Raw genomic sequence first — 18436 nt, forward strand, 5'->3', positions numbered from 1 at the left:
CAAGAAGAGTGGGGCGAGACAGACAAGATGATAGAGGAAGATTTAGTTTCAAAACGAAATGCAAAAGCGCACGTTTGGCAATATTTTGCATTTTGAAAAGCCTGTTGACTTTTGCCGTTTATCTAAGGTGATTTATCTAAGTTTTTAAAAAACATTCATTTCTTATTTAATTGGTTCCACAGTGTTTGCTGATTTTCAGTATTGTATAGGCCCACCCAGGCTATTTAAACTGTGTAAGTTAGGCTATGTTATTTTAAACTTGGCATAGCTTATAGAATGGTGTATTTTGATTCATTTTGTTAATAAAAGTTCTTTGATTTATATATAGGCCAAGTTGAGTTTGAAGTTGTATTTAGTTGATGCATGAATTGACGCCGAATTGACGCTAATTCGAAGTAAAATGTGCACCCCGCTTTCTTTAAAAGCGAAGGCAAGCATGAAAAAGAGGGGAGCCCCATCCCCCCAACCACCCCCATGGTGATACCGGTATTACCGGTGTTGTTACACGTCGATTAACCGGTGGGGATATTTCCTCACCGTCACAACCCTAGTACACTGTAACTGACATGAACATTTCAGAATTTCTATAAAATCAGTTACCATCACAATTGCCAGTCAGAATTTCATATTCTTGACAGCCTACGGCCAACAAGTTCAGTTCATCTGATAACATTGATCTGCAATTCATGCTAGGTAACTGTTAAGTAACCTAAACGACTGAGTCTTTTCATAAGGATAAATGACATTCAATATATGTTTTAAATGCAACACGGTTCAAGAATTTGGACCATTCCCCAGAATGCATTTGATCCAGTCAAGCAAGAAAACAATTACAAACACCAGCCAAGATTTTAATGTTGTCTGGCTTTGACAGCATTTCCATAAACCCCAGGTATTTGCAAATTCAAGCAACACCTTAAAATACCAACAGAATTCAGTAAATTTGTGGAATACAAATATTTTCTCTTGTTTACATTACACAATAAAAAAAAAAAAATCAAACTCTGCAAGGTAATTCTGAAGCTAATAAACAAAAAAGCAACCCAGACACCGTCACGTACACACAGATCAGAGCTACCGGCAAAACGATAAGATGAAGATATAAAAACACTAAAGTGTCTGAGAGCAGAGCGCGCAAGTGCACTGCAATTCATTAGTACTGCAGGGTGGAGACGGCTGCTGCAAGAGATTAGAAAGGGGGAAAAAAAGCAATTTGTTATAGTATTTTGAACTTACTGGACAGACAGCTGATATTGATGCAATGAAAGTTTTTGCATCAAGGCTTTGACAATGGTACGGTATTTAGAACAAAAACCTTTGTTTAGTCTCTAAGACAGCACAGTCATCTTTTTCTTCTCATTTGGGAGCAATTTTTATGCTGAAGAGTCCCACAGCACGACTGTAGATTCAAGATGCCCTGTCACAATTTAAATAAAGCATGTGGGTTCACTTTGGAGACAAACTACCTTCATAAAATGCACGGAATTTGCAAGCGACGTCATTTAAAAGCCTTTCGCACAGCAATCTATTGTACTGCAAGTCTTAATAACCGAAAAATGCATTGCATTATACCCAAATGCTGTGAAAGTGCAAATGACAAGTGACCCTCAACAGAGATCTAGTGAAATTTGACCAAGATTTGTACAGGTAATGATGCTCGGATCATCTCTATACCACCCTTGAACAACTATTAGTATATGCTGAACATCAAGGCTTAACGTGAAGGGCAGCTGTATACTATAATCGTCCCTCCATAATGCATGTTTTAGTTTTGTGTGACGAGCAGGGCTGCCCATTGCCTTCTCTTCTCCAGGAAAACTGGCACTCACCACTACTCTGGCGCCACAGCCATCTCTCTCCAGCCCTCCTATTCAAAGACAGCTATTTATATCTTTAGCTAACGTACCGCACGCGCATACAGAGAGTAATACTGCTCTCCAGTTATTCAGGCATGTCTCCCACACCCCATCCTCACCCCAAAAAGCAGTTCCACAGCTCAAAGTGGTTGAAAGGTCAGGCTCTAATGGGGATAAACAAATGTGGTGTGGAACAAACACACAGACATGCTTGTACCCTAAAGTAGGTCGATGCAAGTTCTAGAACAATACAGGCCCACACAGGTCTGCTTGAAGATCAAAACAAGGGGAATGGCAAACGAATCTCCAAAAACAAAGTGAGTCCATAAAGTTCGCTCTGAACGCAAATACAGAACAAGTATGAATGCACAGAGCATAATGTGGAATGTGCATTTGTGTGCACCTTGCTTCTGAACTTGTGTGTTCTGCAAGCATTACTGTAGGAAAAGAAATGCGTGCACACACACACACACACTCACTCAGGAGTGGCACCCAGTGAAGAAACACAATAACATCCATTCCAGAAACACGGCTCATTTCCTCTGCTTTCCACCCCAATCTAAAGCTGCTGCGCATCTGCCTTCAGTGTGGGTGCTTGTGTCAGACAAAGCAGTTTTTTTTTTTTTTTGCCTGAAGCCAGCTGTAATTCATCACATATGAGGTCTACTTTTAGCACTGTACTCTACTGTAGGCTGCAGCAGACGGCACAAGGCCCGGCTTACTGACATGTCCCTGCATTCGTTTCCTGCAGCACAACCACACAACAGCAGTGTGTGCAAGTTTGTACATATTCCCTGCAGGGGTCTTGCATACTCCTGAACCTCAGCAGACTGCGCAAAGACTTTCACCAAGGCAAATAGCCATTTTCTAGACTGTATAGAGTGGAAATATTTGACATGTCCTAACCAGGCACAGCAACAAGCTGCATATCTTACATGTTGATTAGACTTATGCTGGATCTACTTACAACTGGGCTCTAAATGACATTTTGTTGTTTAGGTTTCAACTGTGAAATGTCTTATATTAGACCTGTAATAATATAGCATAAATTATGACAGTTGAGATTTGTTATAAAGTATGTATCAGTTTTAGTTTGTAGTTATTACCAGTGCTTTAGTACCAAGTTGATACTGCAGTGTCAAAGGCTGCAGTATCTGGTTGCTTTCAATTACACAATTGTGATTTACTAATAAATGTGGTATCGACTACTAAAATTGTGCTATTGCAACAACTCCAGTCTTTAATAAGAGTGATCACAGGCTTCACATACAGGTTCAACCGGTTGCATTTTGCACGCTAGCTGATGGGCAGATAGACAGGCCTTGTTAGAGGATGGCTGGCTCTGGGTCATGGGATTAATCTGGGAGGAATGTAGGCCTCTCAGTTTGCTGAGGCTGACCCTGGGTCAGCCGACCAGTGCTTAGACAGCTTCCTCCTGCCTGCTGACGGTGCAGTCCTGCCTTTGCTCAGCCGGGAACACAAAGCTCCCTCTAATCTCCTGCTTCCACCAGCCCCGATGGCCCCTGTCACAAGCACATGTGCATACTACACAGATTTGGATAGGAAAACAGAATAGAATGACTGTTCTCTCATGGAAAACAAAATGACAAGAAAAAGATTATTAATAAATTAATAAAAATAAAAATTGATTTGCTGTATGACACTCACACAAATGCAGTATCGCCAGATCTGCAAGTGTTGCCAGGAAAGACTAAATGCAAAGCAGGTATGCTGTCTGTGTCTATGTTCAAATAAGTCAGTATTCTCATGTGTGAGATGGGGCTTTGCCGTGTCATTGTCAGGCCTGCAGGTTATGTGAACCAGCTCTGATGTGGCACACGATTAGTGCTGGGTTGATTTCTCGATTTTAACTGATTTTTATGTTGATGAACCAATGTTGATTCTTAAATACCAAATACCAGAGTAAATTTTTTAGTCTATGCAGTTTTTAGTTTGAATACTACTTCACTAAACATAATTTGTTATGCACATCCCATTCAAGAAATCACCGTTAACTTTGTGCTCTGCTACTTTTGACATGAAACAGTCTCAGATTTTAAATTCAGACAATTTTAATAAAAAAAATAAATACCGTTTTGGCACACTTTAAGATACAATACATTTTATTAAAATGTATCAGCACTCAATCAGTATTTTAACCATGAAAAGATCAGTGAAATAGCTTGCAATCAATGTCATGTTAGGTAACATTTATCTCAGAAAAGGCTTTCAATGAACAGCTTAATAGTCAGCTAGAAAAATTAAGTCTAGAAAGAAGCATATTACTAAATATGGTCAATATTACCTATTCATTCTATTTTTACTTTACATTTTATAGTAATGATTCATGTGATGGTTCCATGTATAGTTTGAGATATTTAATAAACACTTACATGTACTTGATACGTCCAAATGAACAGATACAGAATCCAATTAAATAAAGATTACAATTTAACAAAAATCCCAAGCTTGTGAATCAAAATCGAATTGTGAAATGTCAATACCCAGCCTTACACATTCTAGTTATATTACGTAAGCACAGGTGATCACATATCCAGCCATTAAAGCATATCCAGCCATTTCTTGTTGCCAAAACCTGTCAGCATGGTTAGTGTGAGACAGAATAAATGACTTTGCACCTGAACTCTCAGCTCAAACAAATATTTCTCCGACCATTGATCAATAGGACCTCTCCTTTCCTCTCCCCTCCTTTACTGTAGCAATCCTCTCTCTGCGGTCAAACAAGGGCCATCACAGTGTGTTGCCACAGGAAGCCTCAGTCCAGCTCTTCCTCATTCCTCATACAATTGCTGCTGCACAGTATGACTATTATGGGCTGCTTTAGTAACGGTGCCTCCTGCTGAGATGAAAGGGCCCACAACCCCCTAGCTCTGCACCACGGTAACGTAGGGTGCTGTCATCACGTCCACTGGTATTTAGGGCAGCTGTCTCTCAGTGGAAAAGAACTGTTGCATTGAGTCAATGTGGAAATGACTGTGTTTATGTACATCACATCAGCTCAGGCCTCTTTCACCACGTCTACAGTGGAGTCACAACAGCTTGAGGCTATCCACACGTCCTCATCTCAGAAATATTCACAAACCACAGACCAGTTATCAGCTGCAAGCAAAAGTATACTGAAAATAAAAGAACTAACAACAAATAGAATCGTGAAGTTTTGACGCAAAGGACGTGTGCACGTGACGGTTGCATCAGGCACATGGAGATGTGTGGGGTATAACGAGGGCCATGATGGAGGCTTGATGGTTCCCAGGTGTTGCTGAGAGCAGCTTAATGAACGGAGCTCCGAGGCGTGGCGCGCTCGCTCTTTGCTGTGGTACTGTAACAGCCTATTTACATTTCATATAAGAGCGGCTGCGGCGGTAAGCCCTGTTTGGTGTGCAAATAGAACACTGCAGAGGCCAGCCGGGCCCACTGCCGTTTCCAGGCAACGGCGGGACGGGGTTGGCTGAGCAGCCCCTGACCCACACCAATTCATTTGATTAGAGGCTTTTGTGCCGAGAGGAAAGAGAGGAAAGAAGACAAACAAGTGGAGGAGAGAGGCGGCAGGCCGCGCTTTTCTTCCTGCAGTCACCCTTTATTATTCCACAGTGACGTGAGGAGGCTGTGTGTGTGTATGCATTCATGCTGCTGTTTTTCCTTAAAAAAAAAAAAAAAAAAGAGAGAGAGAGAGGTGGCGGTAGGGGTGTGCGATATATATCGTCTGCGATAATATTGTAATTGTTTTAACAATGTGCAATTTGACATTATTTTTGGCAAAAGCCAAAAAGAACACCTACGGAGTGCACGCATTCATTACGTGATGAAGTCTAGACTAGGGTGCGTACGCATTTAGAGTGTTCTTTCACTGCATGAATTCAGTCTAATAAAATGCATTAAGAATGATCACAAAATTCCAGATACGGGGTCAGAAAATGCGTATATATATCTAATTTCATATGGTTAAAATTACATGAAGAGTGCTGTTTTTTTCTTCAAAAATAAGCATGATTACAAATGTGATATTGATTTTCTACAACAGTTCAATAAACAATAAGTTAAAATTAAGAGACTTACGTTTTAGACACCATATTGCCTGTTTTTGCTCAATTTCGCCAACAAAAAATAATTCCAAACAGCTACAGCACTGTTTTGCGTCTCTGAATAACATGACAATGTTGTTTCGTTCCTGAATGAATCAACTGTTTAAATGATTCGGTTCAGTCGCAATAACTCACTTGTTAACAGTGACTTGCTGCCACCTACTGGCAATTTTAATTTAACATTCAAAGTATCTTTTCATTTTAAAATAATTTCATATATCAGTATTCAATGTTTTATGTTTAAAATATCAAAACATTATGCATTTGTAATTGCAGGTTAAAGCACTCCATGTCCCTCTGAGCTGCATTAAACAGTGTAAATACATCTAAACAGTGTGTACATGCCATTTCAGATGCAACTTCTGCAAAGATTAATTTTGTTGATACTGGTTTCATTTGTTTGGTAACAGCCTAAATGTCTTATTCTAATTGACTGATTAAATGTAACAATTTGATTCAAAAGATGCACATTTTTAGGAAAAAATTACCTTTGTTTTTTTAAAGGTAAAATTGCCCATAAAAGGTAAAAATAAATTTAAACTTATATGAAAAGATTAATTTCTATCACTGATGTGAACTGACCACACAGAATATGAATATCATCAAAAACTGCAGCTGTCCACGGTAGTCAGATATCAACACAATAACACTTGGCAAAGTATCGTCTAATTATCGTTACTGAAAAAAATCCCCAAAAATATAGAGAGATTCATATTTTTAAATAAAATGTTGCATTTACACAGGTTAATTTGATAACGCTTTCGGGTTACCAATAATAGGAACTTCAGCACTGATTTTTACTAGGGCTAGGTAAAAATATTGATTCTCATTTTTACAAAACAATACCGATTATTAAATCCCAAGAATTGATTAGTCTAGCCTGTTTTCAGTTAATGAACGGAACATTGTAGCACACCTCCCATTCAATTACTCGCAATAAGCTTTGTGCTTAGTTACTTTTGAAGTCTCAGATTTCAAATTCTTACCATTTTTTACAGTATTCAAACAATAAATGCAGTTTTGGCACTGTTTAATGTGGAGCGACAGATCGCTGTAGCGCCTCAGTTCAAGAAATGCAGCAACACAAGGCGCATGTGAACCGATCATTTCCTCTGCTTTAATAACAGTTTCAGCATGAAACAAACATGAATAAACTTCTGAAGGGATGTTAAAAGAAAGTACAACTTACTGATTACATGCGATTATATAAGACAGGATCTGGATTTCGGTGTTTTAACCACGCAAAGATGTCAATATAACGGCTTGTAAACAATGTCACGAAACATCACATTTGCCTCAGAAAAAAAACATTCGGTGACCACAAACTCATTAGTCAGCTAGAAAAATGAACTCCAGAGAGGAGCATTTTGCTAAATATATGCACCATATAACATTCATCATAATTTTTGACTGTTCTTCAATATTTAATTTAAATAAATACGTCAAGTTATGACAGCCACCATTTAAATGTTTATATTTCAAAAACTGGATTGGAGTAGAAAAATAATTAGGCTATGTAATTTTAGCTTTATAAAAACTTAATTGAGTGTAATATAAGCAATTATATACAAAATCAGTTAATTTTAACCTTCAATATTATAGCAACGTAGTACCAACCAATTCTCATTTATATTTTACAGCATTAGATGAGAGATTTTTTTTGCTTGAGAAAAATTTGGCATGTACTGTACCAGATATATACCCAAAGTAACTGATATTGAATCGGAAATCGTATGGAAAGCTTGTGAGTCCGAGTCGAATCCAATAGTGGAATTTGAGTCAAAACCCAGCCCTAATTTTTGCCACATTTCAATTTATTGAAATTGGCATTGCTTCACTTTTTTTTTTTTTTTTTTTGGTACTGTAAACACAGGAAAAGGCCCCAACATAAGAGCAGGAGATATCAAAGAGCACATTTTTCTTTTTTCTTTTCTTTTCTTTTCCTTTTTTTTTTTTTTAAATAATAAAGCCATACATCACAGCTGTGAACAATTATTTGTTACTTGCTATCACTAGTCAGAAATAGTTGGTATTGGGGTTCTCACGGACATGGACTAAAACCACAAAACTCCAATTTTGGTCTTCAAATGCATTCCAAAGAATTCCACAGATTTTCCCCCACAATCAGCATGGAAAATGTGAGAAAAGCACAGATTCTGTGTGAGATAAAATTGAGGCAACTCTGAATCACTGCTCAAGCTTTGCTGCAATGAATGCTGCTCGCTCATTTCTGACAGCGAGGTGAAAGTGTAATCCGTTCTCAAAAACAGCGACTCTGACTCATCACTCTCCCTCTTTCCGGACATGTTATACTCTAGTTAGAGACATGTCTTTATCTTTTTCTCCATCGCTCTACTCCTCCTCTGTTTCACATGCAGAAATATATCCGACTATCTCAGAGACAACCTGAGAAATGGGAAAGATCATAGCGCACCAGCTGACACGCATACATAAACGATATGCACACAAGTCCTGTTGCCTAGCAACGTATGAAGAGGGGCATGTGTTTCTGAGAAAAGCGAGAGAAATGGGGAGGATGGTGCGGTGAGGAGGTGGACTGGAGTGCTAATGAACATGCGTGGACATATATATGTGTAGAAAACCATTCGTAACCTTTTCCAAGGATGAGATTCCTAATAAATGTGCTACCTAAAATTCTGCTCACACCTGGTATTTACAACATCAGTCTTGTGATCCGAGACAGAATGCAGATTACACCTGGTATTACGTGTCTCAAATGCATCCAGTGACTACTTGCGTACATAATTCATTGAGATGGAGGGTCACAATATATTTACGACTATGTTATGCAGTACTGATGGTTCATTCATTAAATTTTTTTTTTTCTTCAAATGGTATTATTGTAAAGAATATAAATAAAGAAAATATTCTTTATTCCAGCCAAAGTTTAAATAGAAGTATACAATAATACACTTTAAATTAAAAATATCAACCCTTACGTTTTCCTTTCTAGATTCTTATGAATTAGCTCGCTTTCATGTGCTTTTTTGGTTAACAAAAAGCGTTCATATTGTGATTCTCAATGGTTTCATAAGAAATGACTGAGATATTGTGACAACCCTATTGGGGACACTGTCATATTTCAGTACATTTGTATGCAGGGCTGTAGTGATGTGTTGGTAAATCAAGGAAACATCACAACACAAGAGCTGATTGTTAGAGTAATAACATTCCTCCCCACTGATTTTCAAGGCAAATGCCTGTGGTGGCTTATGTAAGCATCTTGCACATTAGCTAGTGATTTTATATGCCTGCTTGTAGGTTAATCCTACAGTGAATCTACAGCCAACATGTTGTGGAAAAATCTAGATACCAATCAGGGATGCCTGCATCTCAGGAAATAAAAAAAGAAAACAAACCTAAACACACAGTCCAGAGTTACGGTCAGCCAAACCACTTTCCCTTAGAGACTTCTTGCAAAATGTGAATGGTTTTCATCACTTATGCCTGGCTGCAAAACCAAAACAACAAACAGCAAGCGTGTTTACAATGGCTGTCTAAATGCTTTTAAATGAGTGCTGCGTCTATGAGAGCTCTTATCCAATCAGAGAAGCTCACAAATTGATGGATGTGTCGTAGCCTGATGTTGAATTCTGCTGGGATTTCCCTCACCTACCAAATTTGCTAATTAAACAATGAGTGCAATCTTGCCACAGCAGTGTTGGAAGGGCCACAAGCAGTGATCAGCAAATGTAAAATCTTCATAATGAAAAATGTGAACACTCTTACTTTCCTCCAGTGAGAGAGCAGATGGAGGGATAACAGGAAGAGGATGGAGCAGAATGCATAATCTGGATCCTCATTGACAGGAAGGCTGCAGTAGGATTAGTCCTGAGAGAAGATTCGCACTAGCCATGCGCACATAAAGAGACCTGTACAAGGCCGGCCAGCCAGCTACACACCACTCAAGTTAATGAAGCCATTTGTCACTTTCTTTCCTGCTAGCATATATACTCAGGGTCTAAAATTAACTTTTTGCCACACCTGCCAATGTTGAGGGAATTGAGAAAATGTATTGTCCGTTAAGGTTGACAATACCAGTAAAGTTTATAATTCTCTAAACAATATTAAATTTTTAAGCAAAAAATAATACTATTGGACAAACTAAATGTAAAAAGGTGGTGTTCATTTTGGAGTTTATATATGGGGGAAATACGGGGGAAAAATAATGCAATTCCAACTTTAATTCCAACATCACAATGATTTAATTTGACTTAAACAGGTCTAGAATCAGTGAACTTTCTCTAAACCCTGCAGACTTTTCTATATCAGAACAAAAACCATTCATGCTGTCAAAGGTGACAACCTGCAGGCAAATCTAAGCTGTGAATGTTTTCAGCACATGTACGTGTTAGAACACAGCTGTCGGCGGTTGAGAAACCACGTGCTGTTACCACGCACAACATACTTAGTGACTGGCACGGCATGCTATTTCAGCAAGACACTTTTGTGTGCCTAAGAGCACAACACTACAGCAACAAAACAAATGCAAGCCCTGCCAGAGCAGCCATGCAGCGCCATAGCCCCTGCCAAGCCAAATCATGTCACAGTAGCTCTCAGGAGAAAGTGAAGGTGGGGGGGGGGGAGGATGCAGCATGCTTCCTCACCTTTCATTCAGAGTACTGCACCTAAGATTCTACGAAATCAGTCTACAGATCCAAATATTTATTTTATTGCAAAAAAAACATTCATTCATTTCAACAGGACAAATAACTATGGCCTGTGCGTAGTACACAAATCAGCTAATATGAAATTCATTCAGACGAAGAAACAAGTAGTATAAAGGTCAATGGTTATGTTCACCCTGCAAGCCTTGCTGATGTGCTCATCCGGGAAGCCCAGAGCAAACTTCCAAGAGGGACTCAAGAACACTTAAAATTATTTTAAAAAAAGACAAAACAACTCAGAATCAAGAAGTTTCTTATAATTCACTTACTCAACAACTGGATATATGAGGTGTCTAGGTGTGATTTCTAGATCTGGAATAGTCAAGTAAATAAACTTAATTTTATGGTCACTTTATATTGTATACATTTTTATAGTTACACCAAACTTTAAAACATTTTAATGGATAGAGATTATCTGAGTATTTCTAAAAATCCTTGTCCTTGTTCCTTCAGTAAATTATGAAATACTAGAAAAGTCACAAGGCCTTAACTTTTGTTGTGGACAGTAGAGGCCTAGTAGTCAAATAGGCTGAGAACCACTGCCTAAGTGCTAAATTCTGAAATACTTTTTTTTTCCTTTTTTTTTTTTGGCTGTTCACATCATTTTTAAAATGTGGCCAATATCAACTTTTTGAGTGTGAACTGGTCATGGTCCTGAACTGACCCGTATGTTCAAAAGAACAACAACAACGATGGTATGCAGCACGCTGTCGTATGGAATAAAGTAGGGGTGCTCCGATTGATCTGGTACCGATCATTATCGGCCGATAATCGCTTTGGGATGTTTGATTGGCGGTCTCTAAAAAGACCAATCTTAATCTGATGATGCGCGTGCCGTGAGAGGTTTGGCACAACTGTCCGGCGCAATGCTGAAGTTGAGGTACAATTCATATTTATTCATTAAATAAAGTAATTTGAAACTTTCTGTGAGACATAATTTCATAAACAGCCTGTGTCAATCACCATGCGCGCTTTCCCTCTCAAAATGTGCAAATGCTTCAAATCACATCGCGTCTGCATTATAAGCGAGCTGCACGCTGCATAGTTTATAAATTGCTTTTCTTGTTAATTCTTGCCAGTGTTTAACCATTCAGCGACCGTGCGCTCATGCACACTCGCAGAGCACACACATAATGCCAGGTTCACATTACTCCATTTGCAGTGCGTATGGTGTGTATTTTTCCGCACTCATGTTAATGGATCAGAGCATTAATGCACGCGGTTGTGGTCCGGTAGTACGTTCCAGGAGAGGTGCGTCTGCAGCAGTGCAGAGATAGTTTCCGCACCGTACATCTTTGCTGTACTGCATACACTGAATTATAGTGACAGTGCATTGTTTGCGGTAAATATGAACATGGATTGACACAAATTTAATAATTACACTATAAATGCATATAATTAAAGTCTACTGTGTTTCAGAGTCATCACATGTGGCTTTCTGGCTAGGTTTAAAGGAAAAGAGCACTTTTAGATAAACAAGGCAATAATAGATGGCACTCATGGAGGTATGGAAAGCAAAGTTCTTTATAAACCACAGGATTGCTTATAATAAAGATTTAAATGCAAAAGAAAATTCAGTAGAGCTGACGTTCTGCCAGTCATAAGTTAATTTAGAATGTTTGTGATAACATAAGTAGTTTAAATGTTTTGACACTTGCTTGAGCAACTTAATATATAAATCTAGAAGTAGCCTAAATGCAAGTAAAAAGCATTGAATAATGTGTTCCTTATATTTATTACATTTAAAGATTGTATTACTGTAAAAGAAAAAAGAATCACAATGAAAAAGCATTTTCAGTAAGAACGTTTGGATTTGAAATCAAAATAATGGATAAATGTTGTGTTTGTGGTAAACAGATAGATCAGTATTGGACTCCTGTGTGAAATCAGGCTTGTGCTGTGTGTAAGCTTTTCTGCAACAAAAATGCACTGGATGAGCAAACATTTAGGTGAGATAAATGTATATTTTTGAAAAATGTCAAAAAAATGCCCCCCTCCACCCCTCAAATTAAAAAAAATCCTCTCTCACAAGAGTCACCTAAGAGGGGAATTCCACCCATTTTCAAAAATGAAATTCAGGCACTGAAATGTCGTCTAAAAATACTGATTGGAGTATCACTATAAATAATTCTATATGATAAAAAGGTTTCTTTAAACAGATTGGTATCTGTGATCGGATCGGCAGATACTGCTTTCTGTGATCGGCAATTGGTGATCAGTCTCAAAAATCCTGTTCGGAGCACCCCTAGGATTAAGCACGGAGGCAACTGAAGTCAGCGTTTACACGTGCATTTACAAGGTGACGCACCTCAGAAGCCAGTGAATGTGTATACAGTTGATAAGGAGGACTAAGACGAGGATGAGGAGAAAGAGAGCAGCTTTTCTTGTATAGTTTTTCATTAAGTTGTGCTTGTATAGAGCAGTCACTGTAATACTTATAATTCACTTAAACCAACTCACTGTCCCTCCACTGATTATGCTCAAAGCCGTCTTTCATATTAACAGACTGATCAAATAATTACTAGGATGTAAAATCTTTGGAGTCACTCCCATCAGCAGAGAATTGTAATGAACATCCATCTAGAGTGAAATACAACGTCGAATGAATTCCATTATGAATATTGAGACTGAAATTGAGACCTGTATCTAATTTAGGAGCAAATATGGAAGTACCTCAAAACAGAATAAAAAAATAATATCAGATTACATGTAGTTCATGTTGTTATGAAAATGATCAGTCACATATTAGCAATACAAATTGGATTTGGGCCAATTTTGCCTGCAGTTTGAACGAAGCCAAAGATTCAGCTCAACTGAACCAAACGACGAAGTGAATGCCTGCATAATTCAAAGAGCTGCTGTTCACATCTGATTGTTTGGGCTAACTCAGAAAAACACCATAGAGAGCTGATGCCCTTGGTTAACTGGCATGCTACTGCATTAATATGACCCGAGAGCTTTTTAAGAACTATCAAAGTAAAAGATAGCTTTAAACTAACTGCATGGAGATTCAAAAACCTTAACCTTGATTATGTCACATCTCCTGATGGGAAAAAAAAAAAGGCATGTAAACCAAAAGATGTCCAGGTGAGAGCTGTTCAAGTAAAAGCCACTGGATGTGATAACTGTAGGGCACATGAGAGAGGCAGCAGAGAGCTCACAGGTGTCAAGAGCGCCTGTCATCTGTACCCCGAGGCTGGGCCGCAGGCACCACGGTCACACTTCAACACAAAGACTCCCAAACAACCAATCACTCGAGCACTGCAGTCTAAACACACACACACACACACCTCCTTTATCTAACACTGCAGGCCCTCTGAATCGAAAGGTTCTGAGCAGGACTGCGTTGCCATGCACTTAAGCTAACAGTCACATGTCTTCATGAGGAACAGGCTGACTAGTCAAACCGTAGGGACAACTATTAAGTTAGCAAGTGTGCTAACAGTAACAGCTAGACTGTCAGCATGCTAAAAGCCTCTCTGAGGACTTTACAATTTCTAAAATTAACCCAATCAAAATGCTGCCTTTACAAATATCTTTACTGGGCTGCAGGATTTGGCCCAATGAAATGCAACTGTGTTTTATGATAAAAACAATGGCAATTAAATTAATGCATAAAGTTTTAATTTAATTAATCTTTTAAAATGTAATGAAGTAAAATTAATCTTTTTTTTTTTTTTGGCAAACAAAGTGCTGAACAACAGGGGTTTACGAAAACAGACCAAACATTGTGACATTCCTTAAAAATACTGCTTTAATAAACTGCCTTATTAATATTAATGTTATTACTTTCTACTGTACAATACTAATATTTCTGTCATAACAAAAATTTGTTAAACTTATTTCCGGCAAGCAGTGAAGGATGTGTGTGTAGTGAAGAGTTTCTCTGTGTATCTGACAATAGTTTTACCAAATGAAATGGTGAAATCTGCATCACAGATAAATTGAACAGTAAAACAGGTCTTTGCATTTACTTTGTACCTGAACATTTGATCTATCGGTTATATATTTGGTGTCTGATGAACATGACCCTAAACCAGGGTTTATTTTAAACTGTTTCCTTAAGACAAACTACTCAACTAGTTAGCACAGATAACATTAAAAAAACTAATATTCTGACACCCCAAAAATGATATCTGAACAAACCTCCTGAATAATTTTGGGGTCAGCAGTGGTCAGTAAGTGCTACAGTGTCTCTGGGGTCCAGGCCCTGAGTCCCGACAAGGCAGAGAGTCTGTGGCCCCTGGCTAACAGAGCAGTTGGCGAAGATGCCAGAAAAGTAGGTATAAACAGTGGGGATGGGTGGGTGGAACCTGATCCCAGAGTGGAAAAAATAAAATATAATTCCACACGCAGACAAAACGGCAGAGCAAACACCACCCTTTATTCCAGAGCACCCCTAATGGAGACTCTGTGGCGGGGGGCACAGAATGGCAGGAATTACTGCACATGCACAGGGCGGGTGCTGCTGGGTATGGTGCAGACAGGCTATGGAGTGGAAACTGGACCTGAGCAGTGGCATGAATTAAACATCAGGAAGGGGGATGAAAGCAGCCAGTCTCACAGTTAGTGGGTTGGTGCCCCTTCTAGCGTACTCGCTCTGCCCGATTATACTTGGCCACTGAGATATGGAGCATTTGCGTATGTGTGCTAAAAACTACATGAACAAGCCTAAAACACTTCAAAACATTCAGTCCGGTCATAACCTTCTCAAAGGGTATGTTCGGAATTACATACCACTCTATACATATAAAAATACCTGTGCTATTTTTGTAGTACACAGTATGAATAGTGTACACAGAATATACATTTTCTAAATGCACAGTATACCCAGTATTGCAGAATGTGCATATTTACTTCATATCAATTACAATCAATTATAGAAATTATTCAGGAAAAGCCAATAAATGAATTAAGAGTGAGTGTTTCAAGTTTTATTATTTATTAATATTGTTCGACTATTATCAATGAAATAAGGCATGAACGCTCATCACAGAAGTGTTTGAAAGCAGCTACCTGTCGGTTAGACATAATATACACAACACTATATTAAAAACACCAAATGATCATATTTGGAGACACCACAAGTTGAATTAAAATGGACATAGTACTGTTCTACAAACTAGAAAAAAATGGTAAAATGATGAGGTCACGTCACTAGAAGTGTAGCATACTACGACTGCAAATGTTTATTGCATGTAACATACTGTTTCCTCACACTTTTTTAGCAACAAGTACTGTACACAGTAAGCTAGTTTTGCATTCAAAACCAAAAACAGTACTGATGAGTGGCTCTAGTCTGATTGTAGTGATACGGTGCTGAGAAAGGAGCACTGTGTGTATCTCCAGCACACCGTGTCAACAGATGGCCAGCTGCTCATCGTGATAATCAATATTCTCATTAGGCAAAGTAGAGCTGCACCAATTAGCGGTTTTGGACTTGTGCCTTCTAGTAACAGGGATGCTGAATCTGTAACACCAGTATGTTTAATCAATGCATACCTGGCTGGAGATCTGGAGGGGTTAAAAAGACTGAGGCTTTTGTAATCCTATTCCTAAAGGTATAGGAGGAGGTAGTAAAGAAGAAAAAGAAATTGAGAGGCTGGAGGTTAGTGGATGATACAAACAGTCACTAAAAATAAGAGGTTTCTATGATACTACCATATTCATTTGAGCTGTTTATTACTGACTGCTATTTCTGTCACAGTAAAGGCAAAAATGCATGAAAAGAAAACGGTTTTTGCCGTTTAATATGTGGAGGGGACCAAATCAGAGGGAATGCAGTGCTGTCTGTGGCTGGTTAGGCCAACAATTAAGCTGTCCCTTTTATGTTACGCCTAGGACACATACGATACATTAGCAACTAGTTTATGAAATGTAGTAAACAAACTCTGGGCCCACTGGGTACAAATGAAGGCAGGGGGCAGTTGTTAAGTTGACAAACGGTGAAGGCTGAGGTGACCTGTTCTAATCCTGTAGCTTAGGTTCATGGGTACTTGTTTTTATCAGCTGGAACACATTTCCCAGGCAGCCAGAGTGCAGTGTGGTGCAGAGCTGAGCGTGGCATGCTGTGGAGTAAACATCACTAAATGGGGACAAGTGATGGCTGCTATAAAAGCCCTTTTTCTGGGCCTCTCTCTCCCTCTCTGCAAATGGCGACAGGCCTGAGTGCTTCCAAGAGGCTCCACTAAGACTTCGTCACCCTCTTTAATTTACAGCAAGAGTTTACACAACGTCCCGCTGTCCTCATTCAACCCAATCAACCTCTGTGATGTGGCGGCAGGACCTGGAAACTAGATGTTGCTCTGCTGTTTAGATTTGACTAAGCTCTGCTGAGGCCAAGAACATTTCCCAAGCTCCTAAGTTTGAATGTTATAGCATGAAGCTGTTGATCCATGTCCAGAAGAAAAGTTTATCCAGGTTATGCACTAGTCTGCACAAGTAATGTTAAAACAATCTGCTTATGTGACCATTGTTTCATAATTCAGTTAGTTTCCCAGGCACCAATGTAATGACCTCTGGCAGAAACTGACTAAGAGCTCCAATTACTCAAGAAGAAAACAGCTGACAACCACAAAACCTGTAAATTGTCAAGAATTTGAAAGAAAAAAGGAAAATAAAGCAGTGCTTTGATTAATGTGTTAAATGTTGGGAACATCATCCAAATGCAATAGCTAGGGATATAGAGTACAATATCAAACATCCCAATCATTTTCTCCATATGTGAACTGATTTTAAATTTCAAACTTTGAAATGCAGACCTGTGAGCTACAAGGTTATTAACTGATGGTATGCACTCTTATTGAAGTCATTATTTCAACTTATATTTCAAGTAATCAACAGCGGAATTCCTGGTGGAAAACTACATTATATAAAGAAGGGTACAATTGCATATTCAAGTTTATTTGCCAACAAGCCTCTCTCAAGATACATTTTTTCCACTAACACGCACCTCTATAAAGTGTGCATTTGCTTTAATGCTCCATTAAAAACAAAAACAAAAACAAAAACATTACCTACGATTTTGTGAACATTACCCATCAGTAAGACGGTCAAGAAAAGCAAATTGTACCAAAAGAACACTTTAGCACCCATCCACTCCCTTGAAATCCTGTAGAACAATTTTTTATATGATCGTAAACTACTTAAATATTTGTATGCATTATATGGATATTTTGCAAAAAGCATATAACACACTGTTCTCTCATTCATTAAAGCAGTTAAGTAGCAGAGCAGATTTTTTAGTTTCATTATTTTTTATGGAAAAGTGGGGATACTAAAAAAAAAAGTCATAATATTATCTGCTTCCAGTATCATCCTATTCAGACTGAAATTAATAATGTTAAAAATGCCACCGATACTGATAAGGTTACCGATATATTGGGCATCCTGGGAAACAAGTTAGAGGAAATGTCACGCAAGTTAAGGATGCAAAGCCACAGCTCACTCTCTTTCTTGTTTTATCAGGTTTCTGGCAGATGGATGGAGTGACACTTTCTTGTAACAATGACTACTTTGTTTTTAGCATGGCTATGTAGAGGCAAGCTAAAGCCTCCTGGGTAGAAGGTGTGACTGTTATTTGAAAAAGGCCAGGAGATGACCTCCGGGGTCAGCCATCTTAACTCAAAGCTAAATGCAACAGGTAAATATTCATTAAATACAAATTTATAGTCTGGACTACATAACCAATGGCACAGCAACCTCATACAGTTTCATTAAGTTTTAATCATAATAATCAAATTGTAATATACCAATTATTCAGAACATAACATTATCATCAAATTAAGTG

The 18436-nt window shown here is 38.5% G+C and overlaps 1 protein-coding gene across 1 annotated transcript in view; it reads right to left on the reverse strand.

The window, feature by feature from the left end:
- ankrd11 (ankyrin repeat domain 11) overlaps window positions 1-18436 on the reverse strand; it is a 168381-nt gene that overhangs the window by 35033 nt on the left and 114912 nt on the right. The gene's annotated exons all lie outside the window — the stretch shown is intronic.

Source organism: Onychostoma macrolepis, chromosome 07 (assembly GCF_012432095.1).
Source record: "Onychostoma macrolepis isolate SWU-2019 chromosome 07, ASM1243209v1, whole genome shotgun sequence".
Classification (NCBI taxonomy): domain Eukaryota; kingdom Metazoa; phylum Chordata; class Actinopteri; order Cypriniformes; family Cyprinidae; genus Onychostoma; species Onychostoma macrolepis.